Here is a 19,708-nt window from a genome sequence, read left to right as displayed (position 1 = left end):
GAAGCTGGGCAGTCTGGAGTTTGGGGGCCCGGGGACCCCCCCCCCCGCCGCCCTGCGCGCGCACGCACGCACGCGCTCCACTCAGGTCTACTGTACTTGTCAAAAACATTTCAAGGGGACCAGCGGAAGCGGCCATTGGCTGCTTCCCGAGTCAATCAGCGGCGTTGCCAGGCAACGGGGAAACTGCTCTTCTCCGCGCACCCTGGGCAATTGGGAGCTCGCATACCTTCACTGCCGGTCAGATGTCATAAACCTTTTATTGGCTGCACCGTGGCGAGCCTTAAAAACAAATCAATAAAAGCCCGCCGACCCCCAACTTATCCGGAACCCAAGACGGGTTTCAAGGAGACGGGGTGAGGAGGGGTCGGGCCTCGGGGGTCTCGGGAGACGTTCGCGGCGGGTGCCGATCTTGCACAGTTTGGGGGGGAGGGAATCTTTGTTAGGAGCCTGTTTCTCATCTTGGGGTCTCTGCTGGATCGGCACCCCTTCCCCGACCCGGGGCCGCGGGAATCCGGTCCCCCGCAGACAATACCAACTCTGCCTCCGGGGTCTTTTCGGCAACCGGGGCACCGGGACCGGCCCGCACGTCGGGGCAGGAAACTCTTCGGCCCGGGCAACTTCCCCGCTCGGGGCTCTGATCTCCCCGCCTGGCCAGGCCCCCCACCCGGCCCTCACCCAAGAGCTGCGAAGTCCCTCGTCTTCCGAGAGCGGCGAGGTAGCCTCCAGGGCCGCCTCGGACGAGTCCCCCGCCCGCGTCCCCCCAGCTCTCGGGCGCCGGCGGGAGCGAGCCGCAAACTCACCTGGCCGGAGCGGGGCACGGGGGCGCGGGGGCGCCGCTGCCCTTCAGCGGAGCCGACAAACTTTCGCGGGCGCCCAGCGGGCATCGCTTGGTGGCCCCGCTAAGGACGCGCGGGCGCGGCGCGGCGAGCCCGGGGCGGCGGGCGGCGGGGGGCGGCCGCGGGTGCGGGCGGCAGGGGCGCGGGGGTCGCGGCGCGGCATGGGACCTGCGGCGTCCGCCTGGCGCGCCGCGCGTCCTCCCGCCGGCCCCGCCGCTCTCCCCGCCCCGTCCCGCCTCCCGCTCGCCTCCGCCGCGGCGCGTCGGGCCGGGGCGCGCCGAGCGGCGAGAAATTGTTTCCACTGCAAACAAAAAAAGGCGACACATGACCAGGCAGGAGGAGGGGAAGCGCGGGGAGGGAGGAGAGCCGAGGGGAGGGACGGAGCCGAGGGGGCGGAGGGAGCCGGAGAGAGGGAAAACGTGGGCCGGGCCGCCGGCGGCCTGGGGCGCTGGGCGCGGACCCACCCGGGCGGCCCCTCGCGTCCCCCGGCGCCTTGGCCTGTCCTGGGCCCCGCGCCCCACAGCGCCACAAGCGCAGTCCGGGCCTCGGCCTGGCTGGGCTGCACGGACTCATCTTCTGCCTCACCGCTGGACGGAGCAGGTCGGCGTGGGCTCGGCGACCAGGGACAGCTGCGGCCGTGGGCAGTGGGACAGGTGGGGCGGGCGGCGCGTGGCCTCTCCCCTCCCCTGGCTCTGGCCGTACGGGCGGGCCGGCGGTGCACAGCTGGCAACGTGTCGCCGGAACGCTCCTACCCCATCCGCATGCCTTACAAGGCTCGAAAGTAAAAATAAAAAGAATTACGATGAGAGCGAGGCTTGTGATGGTGAGGAGATTCCACTTCTCTCAACTACTGCGTCTAGGCAGAGCTCCCAGGGCCGCCCGAACCCTCCTCCAGCATGCACCCCATGCCCCCGGAAGAAAGGCATCCTAGCTCCAGCCCAGGTGACCAAGTATCTGCCAGGGAAGGGAGGGTGGCCATTACAGACCAAGAGGCGGGCCCTAAAGGCCATGGTGTGGGGCCTCTCTAGTGGGTTGAACTCAAGCCCCTGCTGACTTGTAGGCCTGGAGCGAAAACAAGTCACGTCTTCATTATGAGCTTCCTAGAACCGGACCCACAATTTGCAAGCCACCCAGCAAACTGCGCAGTCACCTCTCCAAGTCTCCAGGCACCTGCAGAGAATGGCCACCCACTGTTAAGGCCACATCAACCAGCTGCCTTTGGAGAGGATGAAAGCAGAGAGTCCAACAGGACACCCTGCTGGTGACATAAATAAAAATATGATTGCACATCTCTCCCAGGTAGCTAAACTGGTAGGTTCCTCTACAGAGAATCAACACGGGGCACTTCTCCTGCCACCCCCACCTGACTGAGCTCACCTGAGCCGGTGGAAGGCCATTGTGAGCTATTGGAAAACTACGGAGAAACCAGCCTTGGGAAACCCCTCTACAGGCAGTACCAACTTAGCCAAAATGAGGAGGGAAGAGGAGTGGAGGGAAATACCAGGAGATTTCTGAAAAGTTTGTTTCAAAATATAAGGAAACCCCATCAGAGAGCCACCCTAAAACAAACCTTCAAGATCATGGGTGGCGAGTCCATACCAAAAGCATGCCTTTCAGACTCACCCAGACCTCTTTACTTCCCAGCACTCTGGAGACCATTCAGACAGAGGTGGAGGCTCAGGGTGGCCCGAGGTCATCCAGCCCCACCCTTTTTATCACTGAGCACTTGAGGTGACCAACCCAGAGTCACCAAGTAAAGGTTGGGGGTGGGGGAAAGACAAATTAGGTCATCGCTGAGGTCTCAGACCAGAGATTGTAAGGGTGGGAACTGGCAACCAAAGCAGAGACGAGACAAAGTCAGTCTCAGTGGCTCTGAATACTACAGGTCCCACCCTTCCATCTGCACGTCACTTGAGTGTACTTAATCACCAACAGAGGATCATCAGAGCTGACTTTATGAACCTTTGTCCAAGCCTCTTTGGGCAGAGACTTTTGTCCCAGCTCCTTGCTGGCCTTCCATCCCCCCTTTCAATCTCCAGCTCCTAAACTTCCCAACCCTCCAGCACACTCACACTACAGATGGAAAGACTAGCTAGAAACACAGCTACAAGAGACTGATGATTTTCACCCCAGTCCTTCCTGAGTTCAAAAAGAGGTGATGTGAGCACAAAATATGTCATTCTTAAAACTCTGTACAAGCTCTTAGCTTCTAGAATCTGAACACATCATCCCAGGTGACAAAAATTGAACATACATAGCAAGCTTGGGCCCTAAGAAGCCATGGCAGAGGGGGGAGAAAGGTGAGGTGAGCTGCCTTCAAGAGCTTGCCTTTCTGTCCCTCTGTGGGTTTTTGGTTTCTTGCATTCGCTAACATATTTCTTAATTTCCCTCTCCCATTACTGATGTTGCAAGAGATGTAAAAGATGTCACTCTGAAAAGAAAGTGGTAAGGGCTGGAGTTGTAGCTCAGCGGTGGAGCACTCGCCGAGCACATACAAGGCACTGGGTTCGATCCTCAGCACCACATAAAACTATGTGTGTCCAACTATAACTAAAGAATATATTTTTAAAAAGAAAGAAAGAAAGTGGTGAGCCAGCCCTGCCTGAAATGCAAGGAACACATATCTCCTGGTCTCTCTGTCTGAAACAGGGGGGCCAGAACTTTGCTGCAAGCCACAGTGGACTTTAGAGTAAACGCTGGGATACACTTCCTGCCATAGGGTGCAGGGGCCAGATTCATTCAGGAACTGCCTCATTCTCAATGCTCCTTATGAACATTCAAAAATACCCTTATGTATCCTAGCCCACCCCCGAGAAGTGCCAACCAAGTGGAACCATTTGAAACCACTGTTTCACAAGCACGTTTGACAGTAGAATCCTATGTGTGCCCTGGAACTCACTTTGGGAAATACTTATTTCCTGATTGGGGATTTGATGGAGCATTCTGTAGTCCCTTCTGGCCACAGGCCGGAGAGCACATAAGTATTTGGGAAGTCAGAGGCCTGAATGATAGCTCATTCAACTCCAATCCTTATGGGGCTCGATTCTTCCTTCATGATTTATTTATGGGATGGTTAAGAGGCAGGAACAACTAAGTGGATAAGCAATGATCACTTTCTGTGGATGGGAGGACTCAAGAGACTTGCAAGAATGGGGAAAACTCGGGCAGGTCTGGAAAGAGGGGCTACTTGTCCGGAATCCTTCAAACAAACTCTAAAGGATACATAAACCAGAGGCAGTGGTGCATACCTGTAATCCCTGCAACTCAAGGGACTAAAGGAGGAGAATCACAAGTTCAAGTCCAGCCTCAACAACTTATTGAGACCCTGTGTCAAAGTTAAAAATAAAAAGAGCTGGCGATGCAGCTCAGTGATAGAGCACCCCGGGTTCAATCTCTAGTACTGGAAAAAAACAGGCAGGGGGTTACATGAGAGGAAGCCCAGAGCAGGCAGCAGATCTGGCTGTGTGGAACTGGACAATCATCAGGAAATTTTTCTCTCCATCTCTTTCCCTCTGAAACCATGTCTTTCCTGTTTCCTTCCTATATATTGCTCCACTCTTCTCCCTGCAGGTGGGCTTCCTTGCTGATAGCCACAGGTGGACAGCAGTGCTAAGTCTTGGAGCCTTCTGACTTTTAGCACCCACCATCTCTAGAGGACCTCAGGTTTTCCAGTACATCATTTAAATTCTCAGGGAAATAATCTGATTGGTCTAGTCTGAGTCAGGTGATTCTGCCTTCTCCTGACAGCTGAGACAAGGGGTATGATGGGGCATCTGATACAACAGGCCTGGGAAAGGAAGGGGAGATGACTTTGAACAGATATCTATATCTGTATATCTAATAAAGATATCTAATAAAGATGGCATTTGACCTATGGAACTGCAGAATGACTCTTCTTTTTTTAATATTTATTTACTTATGTATTTTTTTAGTTTTAGGTGGGCACATTATTTTGTTTTTATGTGGTGCTGAGGATCGAACCCAGTGCCTCCTCACGCAGGCTAGGCAAGCTCTCTGCCACTGAGTCACAACCCCAGCCCCAGAATGACTATTCTAGACCTAAGCTTCTCAACTGGAGATGCCCATTAGAACTACCCAAGAAGCCACACCTCCTAGGTCCAATCTCCTAGGATAGGACCCAGGCATGAGCACTTTGAGAAAGTACTACGAGATGATCCTGCTTATAAACTGCTATTCCGGGTAGAAGGAATGGATGACAGATTTATCAAATATGACTTAACTATTAGAAGATGCCATCATTCACTGTTTACCAATTACGTGACATTGCACTGAGGGCCAGAGATCCGGGGTCTTTGTCCCTATGGAGCACACAGATTTTTGGTAAGTGTGCAAGCATCCTACCACAAAACCCCTGGAATTACCAGTATTGAGAGGTTCCCAGGCACTAAGTTTGCAGAGTGAAGGAGCTTGCTGGATATTTTTCGGCCCAGAAGTTATAGTATGAGAAATAGAATTCAAAAGATGAATGGGAATGGTGGACCCAAGGGGAGAGTAAAGGAGAAAATGGAGGAGCAAAAGCTGACAGAAGAACTCAGAAATGACTGCAGTGATCCACACAAAAGGGAAAGACAGGGCTAAGGGTGGAGCTCAGTGGTAGATCGCGTGCTTAGTGTGCTGGAGGCTCTGGGTTTGATATCCTGCCACCAAATCAAAGGGAAGGAGGATTGTTTTTTTAATTTTTAAATGTATTTTTAGAAAATCCGGGAAGAAAATGGTAAATAGGTAGTCCCCTTCCTCTGACAGCTATAGGTAATTTTTTTTCTTTGTATTTCTTTATACTTTCCAAATTTTCTGCAGTGAATGCCCATCACCTTTTATAAGGTTCTAGTGGTAAGGTGGCCTTTCTATCAGAGCAGTGCTTCCCACACTTGACTGTGCATCAGAATCACCTAGAGGGATGATTCAAATACCACTCCCTGGCCCCCATCCCCAGAATTTCTGGTTCAGAAGGTCTAGGCTGGGGTTTGAGAATTTGCATCTCTAAAAAGCTCTCAAGGGCTGCTGAGGGTCTGGGAAGTACACTTTGAAATCCCCTGAATTCTAGGGGAAAAAAAAAATGGGTAAGACTGGAAAAAATGAATGCATGAGAGTCTTCAAAGGAAGAACCAAGAGGATCTGTCAAATGATTGAATGTGAGAAGAAAGGAAGAGATTAAAGTCAAAGATAACTCTTTTATCATGGGTTGACCCAGAGTCTCTTTGAGATAATGTATGAGAATGCCATTTGTCAGGCTTCAAAAAGACCCTCATTTCTTTTCCTTCTGTGGAGAAGAGACAGACCTGGAACCTCTCAGGGAGCTGGAAGGGTTGGCCATCAAGTGGCCAGCTGGTCACCCTCTCTGGGAGGATGTTTTCTTTTGGTGTCTCTTGGTGTTTACCACGATTCTGAAGGGTGAGGTCTGGGAACGTCTGTCTTCTTAGAATTTCTCCAGTAGGAAGAAGAGCCCCAAGGCTGGCTCCAGGAGGGGATAAGGGGTGGGGAGTGAGGGAAAGTAGAGCTGAGCAGGTGGAGTGAAGCTCAGGAACTCGGGGCCCCAGTCAGACCTGGGCTTGTCTGGTCACCTGCTGGAGGCAAAATAGAAATACAGAACCTGCCAGCTCCTCTGACCATAAACAAAAGTGTGAGCAGATGATCTGAAATCCAGACTTAATCAACTCATTTAGTCAACAAGTATTTATTAAGCATCTAGTGACTCTATGACCGGTACTGATGGAAGAGAGTTAGAAGGAACCAGGAGAAATACAGTGTGACATAAGCCATCAGCGTGGAGACAGGCAAGCATGTATGAAGCAACCACTGAGAAATCAGCCTCTACCTCAGAGCTAAGCCTGTCCAAGGAAGGGGGCTGACCCGTGTCCTTGGAAAGACCCACAGAGCACTCCTAGGGACATTCCCACCCTGCTAAGTTGTTTATCTACAAATAACAGGAGAGATCTGCTGCGCCAGGTGTCCCTGACTCAGTCAGGCTAGGTGGGGATCCATAGCAGCCCCCTAGCAGCCACCAATCAGCATGAGACAGGGAAATACCTGGGATGCCAGATGACCCTCTCAGTAGTTTGTGGTGGTTGATAATGTGCTGGGAAACCATGTAGTTCAGCACAAACACCCCTTTTGGCTTAAACCAATCAGTTCAAACGAATCCCCTTCTTGTAGTATACCAATCACCCCTACCCAACTTGTTCCCGCCAGTGAATGTGCTAATCATGTTTTAGAGTTGTTATTTGATTTTCCCGCGGTGTGTGATGATTTGCTAAGAGATGCTATGATGTATGTGGGGTCCCTGCCCTCTCCAAAGAGCGTATAAAACTGCTGCAAACCCTGGGCTGGGGGCCTCTCAGTGTCACCAGTTGCTGTGTGCATGCGGAGGACCGAGCTAGCTCGCAATAAACACCTCTTTGCTGCTTACATCGATCTTGGTCTCTGGTGGTCTTTTGGGGGTCCCAAATTTGAGCATAACACCACAAAGAAAGAAACACACGCCATGCCTAATACCAAGAGCAGAGGTGCTGTGGCCTAGCAGGGAGATACTGGCTAGGTTTATGCTCAGACTTACCTCTTACTGGCTAGAAGGCCTTAGTCAGGATCCTTAATTTCCTTCTCTTTACCTAATTGTTGTACCTTAAAAAAAAAAAAAAAAAAAAAATGGGGATGGAGAAGATAACAATACCCACCTGTATTGGTGAACTTTTTATCAGTATAACAAAATGCCCGAGATGATTAACTTATAAAAAGATGAGGTTTATTTGGGGCTTAAAGTTTTGGAGGTTCAAGTCCAGGATCAGGAGGCCCTGATGCTGTGGGTTCGTGGAGAGACAGCACATCATGGTGGGAGCATGTGGTGGAGCAAAACCCCTCTTCTCACAGCCAAGAAGCAAAAGAGAAAGTGAAGGGACCAGAGGGCCACAGTCCCCATCAGGGGCACATGCCTGGGGACCTCAAGACCTCTCACTAGGTACTTACTACCTTTAAAGCTCTCAGCACCTCCCAACGCACCACCCTGCAGACGGAGCCTTAATCCATAAGCCTTTGGGGGACATTCTGGGTCCAAACTATACCAACATTTCATAGAGTTGTGCTGAAGATGAATTAATATTTGTAAGGAATATAAAATGGTGCTCTGGTACACTAATTAGTAGACTAATTTGGGCAAGTAAATAAATAAAAAGGAAAACACTGACACATTTGCATAACAATTTAGAATATGTGTGTAATATCCGGGATCATAAGTAAAGTAAAAGACAAAAAGAGTAAATATTTGCTAGAAAAGAAAATGGGTTGATACTTTTCATTTATAACTCTTACAACTTAATAAGAAAAAGAAATTATCACCTTAATAAGCATAAGAGCAAATTCACAAAAAGAGACACAAAAATGGAAATAGGCCCATAGAAAGATGCTCAACCTCAGTAAAAAAAAAAAAAAAAAATCAAAGAAATGCAAATTAAAGCAATTGTGTATCTCCTCTCATCTATCAGATTGGCCCAGACTTAAAAGGAATTCCCATGCCAATGTGGGCACTGGTGGCACCGGATAGTGGCTTGATGAGACTCTACACAAGGGCAGGCTGACAAAATGGATTAAAATTTAAATGAACCTGCTCATTGATCCTCAATTGCCAACTTGTAGGAATTTATCCTGGAGCAAGACCATAACAGGGCAGTTAGCTTTCCCACCAGACTGCCTACCCCAGGAAGGAAAACCTCCTGAAGCCCATTTCACTCAGCATTGTGCACCTACGTTAATGCTAGGGCCCCCCGTGGCACAGAAGACAACAAAGATGTATGCAATAAATGAACAGAAGGGTGCAACAATGTATTTAGGAAGGTGTTTGCTGGGGCATTGTTTAAAACCCTGAAAATTTGGAAATTGCCCAGGTGAGAGGTTAGAGGCCTGTTATTACCTTATGTGGGCCACCGTGGCCGTGTTCCCTGGCTTCCCGTGTATCTGCACTGTTCAGGGGTCTTTAGTAAAACTTTCCCTTTCTGAAATCGTTTTCTCAATCTCATAGACTCGGTGTATGAACCAATTTGCAAATAGTTCATAAACTAAGAGTTTGGGGACCAGCGTGGCAACAAATGCCCATAACCCCAAGCAACTTGAAGGCTGAACCCAGAAGCTGAGGCAGGAGGATAGCAAGTTCAAGGCCAGCAACTTAGTGAAACTCTGTCTCAAAAGAAAAAGAAAAAGAGCTGGGGATGTGGCTCAGTGGTAGAGCACCCCTGGACTCAATCCCCAGTACCACGCACACGCACTCGCACACACACATACATAATCAACTGGGAAGTGAACATCAAACACACTGTAAGTGGCATGCAAGGCAAGGCCCCTGCCCTGCACTTGCCTTCTGCTCACTACATGCGGCAAGGTGGTAATAAAAAATATCTACCGCTTCCCCAAGAAAGTGTACCCCTCTCAAGCCTGTATCTACTAACTCCACAGATCAAAGATGAGTAGCCTCATCAACCCTTCCCCCTGCGGTGTCTGTAGGAGTCTGGCCTGTTTTCCTTTCTCCCTCCAGTGAGCCTGCCAAGTACCTTGGTCTCGTGGGTTTCGGCAGCTAAGTCTGCCCCAGTCACCCATGCCAAGAAGCGACTTCTCTCACTTTGCTTTTTTAGAGGGATGTGAAAGAAAAAACAATCCATCTTTCCATGAGTCTTTTTCAAAGAAAGCAAAAGCTCCAAATTGGATAAACTCTCCGGGAAACAGTACACAGATAAAAATACTACCAACATATTTCCCTGCTGTAGCAAGTTCCCTTTTGGAGATTAGCAACTCAACTTATTACAACAGTCAAACCTGAAGTCTCCACTCAGTTAGATGGTAAAGTTCACCCGAGTTTTAGGTTTTGAAATCCCATCACTTCTCAAAATAGGGTCTCTTGTGCATTTATGTATTTGTTTGTTTGTTTATTTATTTATTTTCCTGGGGATGGTACCCAGGGACTTGGACATACTCTTGCATGTGTTCTACTGCTGAGCTGCACCCCCAACCTTCCCTGTGTCTTTAATATTGAGATTCAGGTGCAAGCAAAACGTGCCCATAAATTATGAGGCATGAGTGCATGCTCAGTCGCATAAGGGTGGGGGCTGGAAAGGAAGTAGCCAAATGGATTGCTAACTCTGTCTGTGGGTGCATCCAACAGCACCTCATTTCTCTGTACTCAAAGCCATGTGACTCTGACTGGTTTCAACGATTTGGCCCCCAAACAACCAGGCGTCCTTTTTAAGTTGGCATTTCTTCCAAAGAGGAATATTGAACATCTTTTCTACATGCCTCACACAGCACTAGGCCAGCTGTCTAACAATATGGATCCCGGAAAGGGGTGCTGCCCACATTGGTGACGGCAACCATTAGTGCCTGTTGCTCATAGAAAATGTCAGAGGAACCTCAAAACAAAGGCCCAGAGACTCGGCCGAAGTATCCTTGGAAAACATCAGTGTGTCCACAGGGGTTACCCACAGACCAAGTTGAGCAGGTCAAGGTGTCCTGGACTTCCTGATGGGGCCCATTCCCAGGGAGTGAACGTCAGAGCTCTCTGGAAGCTGCCCCAGGCCAGCTTCAGGTTCAAAGGGAGGGAGAGACCTTGGAACATCATCTCCAAAGGAATCCCACCTGTAACTGGTGCACCTAGGCCAGTCTTCCTCAGATAGCAGCCTCCCAGCCAAAGACACTGGGAGGAGGAGGCCAATGCAACAGCTCACTTTCTTGTTGAGGTCTGTGCTGGGTAGATGAAGAGACGGGGGTGGCGTAACAGCCATTCCCGGTGATCCTGGACCTCCATGTTAGCTGGGATCTTGAAAGACTGAAAAGCCTTCCCCCACCCCGTTTTTGCAGGACTTGAACCCAGAGCCTCACACACGTTAGGCAAGAGCTCCACCACCCCTGAACTACACCTCCAGCCCCTTGAAAGTGCTTCTTGTCCATCCCTTTGTAGGAACAATATGCTTTTCCTGTGGCCTTGAGAATCTAACCCAGCAGGACTTGCTATAGACTGTTTCTTCCCCCACATCCTATTGACGGTCAGAATCAAAACAATTCAAACTTACTCTGAAACATCCTTCTCCTCAAACTCCCATGACATCCCCTGCCCCCAACACCCACCACCTGTGACAACCTGGTTCCCCAAATGCTTGAGGACGGCCGGCTTGATTTTTGCTTTTGAGTAACTTGAATCATCAAACGGAGCACCAAAGAAATAACTAATATAGTTTGCTGGAGAAAGCTCATTTCATCCTCTTTATTCTCTCTGGCAGACACAACCCAGTGATTCTTCTCCCCAAACCTCTCATTTAAACTTGGGGTGCAAAGAGGCAACTGAAATGTGAGGGTTCCTGGCCCACAGCACAGGCTAAGAAAGGAAAAGCCTCAACAAAATACAAAAGTCAGCGCAGACCTGAAGGGGAACAGCCAACTGCCAAACTGTCATTTTGCTCCGCGGCTGAACAGAAGGCTCGAGTAATGACAACCACAAAACTCATTTAAAGTCTGAAAAGGTGACTAATGAGCTCATTCATGCTGGCTATAAATTATTCACTACAACACTGATCCCACTCCAGACAAACAGTAAAGTAAACTTTAAACACAGACACGGCGGCCCTGCGAAGTACAGCAAGTTTTGTCTGTAAAACTTCTCACAATGAAAGGGATACTTGTCTCTCCCTCGTCTATTGTCACAGTATTCTTCTGTTTACTTTTTTTTCTACTGCCTTTAATCAAATTTAAGCAGACACAGCTGTTACACATTTATTTCTCTGTTGGTTTTTTTTTCCCCCATTAGTTATTACCAGCAATCATGATGCTCTAAAAATAGCAGCAAATTATATTCTCTAGAAATTGAAGGCTGACCTTAAAATGAAGCCCAGGTCTTCAGAAAGAATATTCATATGCACATGTTGGATAAGTGACAGCCGCACACAAAGGCGAAACAAAAGTGCAAAGCATTTTTCACTCTTTGAGAGGTTTTTAATTTGCTTCCAAATTTCCTTTGGTTCTAGTGGAAACAGGTTGCTTCAAAACGGCAGGATTCAAAACCTGCTTCCAATGGGCATGCCCTGGTTAATATTTTCATGAAAACATATGCTTTTAAATGAATAAAAGAAGAAATGTCTCAATCAGACTTTTTCAGCACAGAGAAACTCAGCAGCAGGCTTGTTGAAAACTCACCACGTTGCTACACATTACTTTCAGTTTCCTGTGTAATATTAAATAATTTTAGCTCTTCTGTTTTTATAAATGGGGCCATTTGCTACTACTGTCGCTTCTGAAAGCATTACAGCCATGGCTGAGCAGCCAAATATTTCAAATCTTTTTTTTTAATGTTATTATTTTCAAGACATCATAGAGTTAATAGTTGCAAATATATTTATTAGATTTTTTTAAAAAAATAGTCTCCAAATAAGTACTTACATTAGCGCTTGGTCAGATCGCTGAACATTATTTTTAAACTGCTTTGAATACTTTGAAAAGGAGCCACACAAAAGCCACAGAAAACAGTCATATTCAAATACCACCAGATGGAGGTTCCAACTAATCAAAAGTGAAAGCAGAAAAGTTTGGAGCTGAATGTGCCCTGCACACACCTCGAGATGACACCGGAGGGGGTTGGGGATGAATGGTCCTGGGCCAGGGCTCCTGCTAAAGGTATGAGAAATAATACTTGGGTGGTAAATTCGGCCCGAGCCTTGACTTCACCCTGAGCCTGGGCCAAAGTGTCTCCATTTAAGGAAAACCTTTCACATTGTTTTCGCAGTTTCTTGCACATGAACTAAAGGTTTATCCAGCCATTTATGTTGCCTGAAATGCAAAGCAAAAAAAAAAAAAAAAGAAGAAGAAGAAGAAGAAGAAGAAGGAGTCCTGCAATATTTATAGCAAAGCACTTTGCCACCCCCTGACAGCAATCTGGATGGTCTCCACATGTTTAGCATTGTGGGTTTTTTCTTTTTCTTTCTTTTTTTTTTTTAAATCCATGTTTCTGGAGCTAATAAGAAGCTATTCTTTGGGGCCTCTGCAAGAGTTGTTTTGGGTTCTCTTGCAGTTGTTTTTGGTTCTCTTCTGTTTTGATAGTTTTTATTTATTTTTCATTTTGATTTATTTACTTATTTAGATAGCAGGGATTGAACCCAGGGGTGCTTAACTACTGAGCCACATCCCCAGCCCTTTTTATTTTTTTTTTTATTTTGAGATGGATCTCACTAGGTTGCTTATAGCCTCACTAAGTTGCTGAGGCTGCCTTCCAACCTGTGATCTTCCTGCCTTAGCCTCCCAAACTGCTGGGATTACAGGTGTGAAATTGGGTGGAACTTCTCTGTTACTACATAGGCATGGTGTTGGGTTTTTTGTTTGTTTGTTTGTTTGTTTGTTTTGTTTTTTTAATCAAATGTGGTGTAAAAATACAATTCCAACCAAAGAAATGGGAGTCTTAAGCAGCATCCTGTTAAAGCCACAGCTGCTCCGTGACTCTCCACCAACCAGATTGCTATCACCTCTCTGCGGAAGGGTGTGGACAAAATATTGCTTTGAAACCGAGCCACAGGTCCTGTCCTTCCTGGCAGCATGTCTGACAGGCAGGGTCCCCTCTCCCTTCCTTGGTGAGAACCTGGCAGGCCCAGAGACTGTTTTCACACCAACTGCCTTCCTCCTAATTTCCCAAGGGAGGACCAAAGATGATGTCAATTTTGCCTGGGGGCATCCAAGATGCTCAAACCAGGACAGTCAAAACAACAAATACCAAGTACCCAAGTAATGCAATCCCAAGAACTACAGAACACACAGCGAAAGCTCTCCAGTGCTCTCCAGTGCTCCCCATGTGCCAGATACCATGCGAAGAGTTCTAACTGTGCTGTTTATGTCACCTTCAACTAGGTGCTGGAGTCCTCACTGACAGATGAGGATACTGAGGCTTAAAGAAGTTCAGTCATTTGCCAGTGGTCAACAGGTGGCAGGGATAAGATGAAAAGTTAAGACCCTGCTGTGGTTGGGTATGATTTGTTCCCTCAGGGTCCCTGCTTGGTCCTCAGTGCGGAGAGGTGGGAGCTGATGGGAATTTTAAGAGCTGCAGCCTGGAGGGACCCATAGGTCATCGAGGGCACTGTCTGTGGGAAGGGATTATAGTCATTATCCAGCCAACCATTGGTAGTTCTTGAGAGAGAATTGTCCCCCTGCCCTTGCAGTGTGCTAGCTCCTATTTGTCAATTTAATCACTTGTTCCCACTATCGTCATCTATCATGATGTGACCCAGCCACAAGGGAGCCCCAGCTAGAACCTTTACCACACTGTGGGGACTTTCAACCTTCAATACAGTGAGCTAAATAAACCTCTTTTCTTCATAAGTAGACTGCCTCAGGTATTTTGTGATAGTAATAAGTAAAGCAGATGAATACAGATACCATGAGTCTTTGCCTACAGAGCATACCTTTTTACCCACGGTGCTCTTCTATCTATTGATGTTCTCCAAGATATATTTCCCTAGATCACAGAATATAATTTGCTGCTGGTAAACTACCTCTGAGGCTTCTTCTTCACAGCTTTTTGTGTGTGTTAGATTTGGTTTTGCGTGGCATTTTCTAGTTGGCTACTAAACCTAGATACTTTCTCTCTCCCCTCAGTTAATTCCTGCACACATTCAGTAAATGGACAAACATGCCTACAAAATACCAAAGTGTCCAGGGCAATGGTTACATACCAGCACTGTGCTTTTCTTTGAATATTAAAAGATAAAGATTTGGAGGCTGGAACATAACTCAAAAATAGAGTGCTTGCCTAACTTGTATGAGGCCCTGGGCTTGATCCCCAGCACCACATGCACATGTGCGTGCGCGTACACACACACACACACACACACACACACACACACAAAGATTTTGAAAGAAACTCACGATTGTCAACAACTCAAGAGGTCAGGCCTGAAATCCAACTCTATCCTCACTCCCATCTGGACCTGGAGAAAGAACATACAGCTAGAACAGGACCCATCTGGCACCTCACTCAGCAATCCACTCTCTCCAGTCCTGAACTACTCCCACCACACTCTACCAAATAAGCCTTCTTTCAATGGCCTGTGACCACAGAAACATAGATCTGATGTTTTCAAGCTAATGCTTCCAGAACCCCAATGTGTGACGAGACAACATTTTCAAACTACTTCTCTTGTTCTTTGCACGCGTTAGGTGGTCGATTGAGAAACCAATGACCACCATACCATAGATATTTTCCAGAAGCTAAATGACAAGAGAATTAGATCATGCCTCAGGTCAACCTGTTAACAGTTCTGAAAATACATTCTTTTTTTTTTTTTAATAATTCCTTTTTTTTTAGAGGGTTGTTTTTTTTTTTTTAAGACAGAGAGAGAGGAGAGAGAGAGAGAGAGAGAGAGAGAGAGAGAATTTTAATATTTATTTTTTAGTTTTCGGTGGACACAACATCTTCGTTTTGTATGTGGTTCTGAGGATCAAACCCGGGCCGCACGCATGCCAGGCGAGCGCGCTACCGCTTGAGCCACATCCCCAGCCCGAAAACACATTCATAAAACAGCCAGCTATGATGAAAACACATGGAGCACGCGACTCATCAGGCTAACTTTTCTCTATACATCTTAGGCAGGAGGGTGAGACTGTCCCACCAAGGTTCCCAATGCCCCAACGGTGCTCTGAAGCCTGTGCTCAGTCCCACCTACTAGAGGTTGAAAGAAATATGCTCCCTTCCCTCGGTGGCATCCCGCACACCCGCGACATCTTCAGGTGCATGGAACTCCCAGGCGGGCTTGGGCACCACCGGAGTTCATTCCTTCTCAAAACACCTCCAATTGGCTTCCCTGAAAGCTTTCCTAGGGCCATGACTGGAATCTCCTCTTAAGATTAGCCAAATAGAGTAGAAAGCTGAAGTCTGTGGTTTCATTCTCATCTGTCCACACCCTCAGCTATCCACAGGGATCTGATTCCATTGCCGTTTAGAGGGACTCTGGCTCCTGCCAGCAGCAGTTTCCTCTGACTCCAAATTAAGCCTCTCCCGGCTTCCTTGTGACACCAGCATTGCAGCAAAGACTCCAGAGCTGACGGTAATGAACCTAGGTTCTGCCCAGACCTTCCCAGAGAGCCAGGTCGCCTTTGCCGTGCAAAAGAGACACCAAGAGTGGGATTTATCTGCCAGGAGCTTTTCTCCATTGCTCATTTTCTTGATCAAAACCTACAACTCATGGGCAGGGAGAAAGTCACTAATGCTGACTGCCCTGACTTATCATTTAATCTAAACAGAGCTATTTACTTCCTAATTACATTCTTAGCTTCATAGCACTAGCCAGAAAGGTTTGTTTATTCATTACAAAAACCAATTAATGTAAGAAGAAAATAAAATCCACATGGTTAGCCTTAGGAAGGACTTTACTAATGGTATCATGCAAGCCCCAAATGTAATGAAGCAACTGAGGCTTAAAGAGGTGAAGTGTCTTACAGCCACGTGCCATAGTGCACAGTGGTTCTTCTCCTTCAGCTTCTGGCCGGCATTCCAGAGTTCCTGGCCTTCTGTCTGGGGTGGGATGGATCCCATCATCAAATCCCATCATCAAATCCAGAAGCACTAGATTAGTCAAGAATGGCGGACCCAGCTGGGGCTCAGGGAGGAAGCCAAGGCCCTTCCCTGTTTGTCTAGACATCTGAGTTGGTTTTTCTGTCTTAAGCATCCGAGACAAACACCCACGGAGCTAGTGGTGGATCTCATATCTTGACTTCTTGCCCATGGAAATTTCTACCATAGTGAAACCATTAACATTACAAAATACCGAAAACCATTTTTTGGTGGGGAGGGGTACCTGAGATTGAACCCAAGAGTGATTCACCACTCAGTTACATCCCCAGTTCTTTTTATGTTTTATTCTGAGACAGGGTCTCACTAAGTTGCTGAGGCTGGTCTTAAATGTATGATCCTCCTGCCTTTAGCCTCTGAGAAAACCAGATTTTGACAAGTTTCGTGGCTAGATTTGATAAGAGTAAAAAGATTCAGAAAGAAATCACCACATTACATGTTGTCTCTGAGCACTTTTGAAGTATGTCTTCAGGTGTAAAATATGGCCATGCTAACAAACAATTACGGATGAATGCAGAATTCATGAAGAGGGGCTAACTGTAGGAAATCCAAAGTTAATGCAAGAGACAGGTCTACGTAGAACCCAAAGCAAAGCAGGACTTCCACTGAGCTCTTAGCTTAACTGGAAGCTGGACCTGTTCCTGGAGGGGGGGGGAGCACAACAATATATCAACTTTGTATCCCAAGGTGCCCAGTCCAAGATCATCATCTGCAGATGAAGACAGTCATAATAGCTACATTTATTGAGTAGTTACTAAATGACTGGCACTGAGCTTAGCGTTCTATCTGCTTCATCTTGTAGAGTGCTCCCAGCAATCAATATCAATGTGAATTAGCAAATGACACTCAATGAGTGACTGTTATACAAACGTAACTAAGATTATATTTTGTGTGCATGAGAATGTATTCTTTAATAACTTCAAAATTACAAAATGGAATGTCTGACAATACACAAATAGTAGAATATAGTCTATTAACATTTATTGCTTATTTGCAGGGCACTTTAATACAAAATATTGAGGCTTAAGACTCAAGATCCCTCTTTTAGCCTGGCATGGTAGTATATACCTGTAACTCTAGCAACTAGGGAAGTTGAGACAGGAGGGTCAAGTTCAAGGCCATCCTGGGCAACTTAGCAGGACCCTGTCTCAAAATAAAAATGAAAAGGGGTGGAGATGTAACTCAGTGGCAGAGTGCTTTACCTAGCATACAGGAGGCCCTGGGTTCCATCCCTAGTACCACAGGTATACACACACAGAAGAAGAAATAGGAGGAAGAGGAGGAGAAGGAGGAGGAGGAGGGGGAGGGGAAGGAGGAGGAGGAGGAGGAGGAGGGAGGGGGGAGGGAAGGAAAGAAGGAAGGAAGGAAAGAAAGAAGAGACTTAAATGCTATAAAACCTTATACCTCATATACAGAAGAAACTTGAGAGAAGTTTCCCAAATTTGTTATAGTCTTAAAATTTTTTTCCATGACATTAGTTATGAAGTTTAGCATTTTTTCCCTAAACTATCAATAATAATAATTTAAAGATTCCAACCATCTATGCTAGAGTAATGAACAAATTATCTTGCTATTCTTTCTATAGAAAATGGCAACTTCCAAAATCATTGTCACATGAAGAAATGATCAAAGAGAACAAGACCCCCAAATTTTGGAAAAAATAGTAATGTAGACATGTCAAACAGCTGGTTAGGAACACTATTTTCTGGATTTTGTGATGTTTAGGGCTTTGTGATATTTGGGTTGTCAATTTTTAAAAAACATATACTTGTTTGTGTTTTCTTTCATCATTTAAAATAAATGCTGGCTCTTAAATCCCCAACCCCCCCCCCCTTTTTCTTTTGGAACTAAGGATTGAAAGAGATTTAAAAAAATAATAATCTGGAGGTGTGGCTCATGCCCAGGTCCTCACACATTCTTAGAAAGTGTTCTGCCACTGAGCTGTACACCCCCCAGCTCTGTGCTTGGTTTTGCATGGATAGTTTCACATTCTTTCCTTCAAGAGGATCTCCCTGAATTGAATAGGCTTCAAGCCAACCAAAGCCTGCACCTGTAGTAGGGACAGGCAGGCAAGGCACTGAAGACAGCAGGAAACAGTTTTATTTGGCTGCAGCCAGGTTTAGAGGGCACAGCTTTTGCTGTAATCAATCCATCCCCTGAACCCCGAGTTCAGGGAGTTTCTGATTTTTATACCCAGCATGTAGGGGGGGGGGCTCAGAAGTTCACAGTCTGCAGAAGTTCACATAAAAGCAGCTTTTTCTTTCACTTTTTTAAGCAAGTGAACCCTTCAAGGACAACACCTGAGAAGGGAAGAGCTTCTTCTCCCCTTTCTTTCCTCCCCCTGCCAGCTGCTACCATGGAGCCCATTTGTAACTTATCTTAAAAATGTAGACATCTCTGTGAAGCCCAGCTCAAGGCCAGAGGCCTTGTTTGCACATTTCTATACTGGATGTTTGTGAAATTGAGTAAGGGGGTGTCCAGCACCTGGAGTGCTGGTATCTTCTCGACCAGTGGCCAAGTAAAACAGGGTGACACGAAAATAGGAAGTTTACCTACATTGATCTCTTTTGCAGAGACTCTTTTCCTGACAGTCCCAAAATCAGCCATGGTGGAGATTTCTGGAGAAGCCCAGTTAGGACTTTTCTGTGGAGAAAAGGGGTGCCACTACACACCCACCCCAGCGTGTGCCTCCTGGGTGCCAGGCTTGAAGCTTTCCCAGGACCATCTGCTCTAGGTCTGCCAATGGGTCTTTTACAGCCGAGGAATCTGGGCTTCAAGTGAGGAGAGCCAGGCCAAAGGAGCAGTCGACTCCAGAGTGTTCCTAATCCTCCCTGAGGCAAGAAGGGAAAGGACCACTCCCTCTCTGGCCGAGAAGTGCCTTCCTGGTAGCTTGGGATAATCGGAAATCTCAAATCCATGGAGCAGAAGGACCCTAGGTCACTTTACTGCAATTCTGAGGTTTCGATCCCTGACATGGGGCCCAAGTGAAACTCTACAGGAGTCACCTTTCTGCCACCATCTCTAGGTGGGTGGCAAGCTCTCTGTGTTATTTTTGGCTCAGGTGATGCTGATTAGCTTGCAGCAAGCCAATGGCAGGGCAGGTGCCCCAGTGCACGCCTCAGGGCCGGCTGAATGCTGATTTCTTTGGGAGAGAGACGTGGGGCATTGTCTGGAGGCAGAAACTGAGCCTTGAGCTGAGTGTGAGAGCCTTGCCCTTTCTCCCCAGCTCTGCCCCTTCCCGAAGTCCCGATTCAGCCTCTAGGCCATCTCTCCC

General features: G+C 47.2%; 1 protein-coding gene across 6 annotated transcripts in view; it reads right to left on the bottom strand.

Annotated features, from left to right (window-relative positions):
- Foxn3 (forkhead box N3) overlaps positions 1–19,708 on the bottom strand; it is a 379,981-nt gene that overhangs the window by 213,339 nt on the left and 146,934 nt on the right. Inside the window, exon 3 of one of the 6 annotated variants that reach the window (XM_077109127.1) lies at positions 7,411–7,475. The exons of 3 other annotated variants lie outside the window; for them this stretch is intronic. The gene's annotated coding sequence lies outside the window, so the exon portion shown is untranslated. Of the gene's footprint in view, positions 1–800; positions 935–7,410; positions 7,476–14,732; positions 14,761–19,708 lie in introns of those variants that run through there. 2 more of the 6 variants (XM_076849761.2, XM_076849760.2) reach the window with 2 other exon arrangements.

Source organism: Callospermophilus lateralis, chromosome 3 (assembly GCF_048772815.1).
Source record: "Callospermophilus lateralis isolate mCalLat2 chromosome 3, mCalLat2.hap1, whole genome shotgun sequence".
NCBI classification, from domain to species: Eukaryota; Metazoa; Chordata; class Mammalia; order Rodentia; family Sciuridae; genus Callospermophilus; species Callospermophilus lateralis.
The sequence above is the reverse complement of the archived record's forward strand: the minus strand, read 5'-3'. Positions and strand labels throughout refer to the sequence as shown.